Genomic DNA, 1,731 nt, shown 5'->3' with positions numbered 1-1,731 from the left:
CTGATACTATGGGAGTGAATGGGAGTGAATGGGAGTGAATGGGGGGTACTGTTACTATTGGAGTGAATGGGAGTGAACTGGACTGAGTGGGAGTGAATGGGACTGAATGGGAGCTACTGTTACTATGGGACTGTCTCTCCCATTCATCCCATTCACTCCCATTCAGTCCCATAGTATCAGTCCCATAGTAACAGTACCTCCCATTCACTCCCAATCAGTCCCATTCACTCCCATTCACTCCCGTTCACTCCCATTCACTCCCATTCAGTCCCATTAAATCCCATTCACTCCCATTCAGTCCCATTCACTCCCATTCAGTCCCATTAAATCCCATTCACTCCCATTCAGTCCCATTCACTCCCATTCAGTCCCATTCACTCCCATTTAGTCCCATTCACTCCCATTCACTCCCATAGTAACAGTACCTCCCATTCACTCCCATTCAGTCCCATTAAATCCCATTCACTCCCATTCAGTCCCATTCACTCCCATTCAGTCCCATTCACTCCCATTCAGTCCCATTCACTCCCATTCAGTCCCGTTCAGTCCAATTCACTCCCATAGTATCAGTCCCATAGTAACAGTACCTCCCATTCAGTCCCATTCAGTCCCATTCAGTCCCATTCACTCCCATTCAGTATCAAATGTCTTTGTGCTCTGATATTATTTTAAACACTGATACTGATACTATGGGAGTGAATGGGGGGTACTGTTACTATGGGAGTGAATGGGAGTGAACTGGACTGAATGGGAGTGAATGGGAGCTACTGTTACTATGGGACTGTCACTCCCATTCATCCCATTCACTCCCATTCAGAGTGAATGGGAGTGAATGGGAGTGAGTGGGAGTGAATGGGAGTGAGTGGGAGTGAATGGGAGGTACTGTTACCCATTCACTCCCATTCACTCCCGTTCACTCCCATTCAGTCCCATTCAGTCCCATTAAATCCCATTCACTCCCATTCAGTCCAATTCACTCCCATTCAGTCCAATTCACTCCCATAGTATCAGTCCCATAGTAACAGTACCTCCCATTCACTCCCATAGTAACTACCTCCCATTCAGTCCCATTCCCTCCCATTCAGTCCCATTCACTCCCATAGTATCAGTCCCATAGTAACAGTACCTCCCATTCACTCCCATTCACTCCCATAGTAACTACCTCCCATTCAGTCCCATTCAGTCCCATTCAGTCCCATTCCCTCCCATTCAGTCCCATACACTCCCATAGTATCAGTCCCATAGTAACAGTACCTCCCATTCCCTCCCATTCAGTCCCATTCACTCCCATAGTATCAGTCCCATAGTAACAGTACCTCCCATTCCCTCCCATTCACTCCCATAGTATCAGTCCCATAGTAACAGTACCTCCCATTCAGTCCCATTCACTCCCATTCACTCCCCTTCAATATCAAATGTCTTTGTGCTCTGATATTATTTTAAACACTATGTGGCTGACCCTAAACCATGGTCTATTAAAAATAATTGGAATAAAAACATTTTGCCCAAGTCACTTACTGCAGAAGTAATTTGGCCTAAATAAGGTTTATAATTGCCTAAGTTAAAATGGCATGTTCAGATATTGGCCTAAGTCATTTTATCCTTACATGTTACATGATTGACATACACCTTTATTTGTATGTCAAACAACTCTACTCTACCATCGCAGCTTCAGCAGAATATTATCAGGTTATCATTACAGGTCAATTGGAGTAATATGCAGAGAATCTG

The sequence above is a fragment of the Electrona antarctica genome, assembly GCF_951216825.1.
Source record: "Electrona antarctica genome assembly, chromosome: 8".
NCBI lineage: Eukaryota > Metazoa > Chordata > Actinopteri > Myctophiformes > Myctophidae > Electrona > Electrona antarctica.
The sequence above is the reverse complement of the archived record's forward strand: the minus strand, read 5'-3'. Positions refer to the sequence as shown.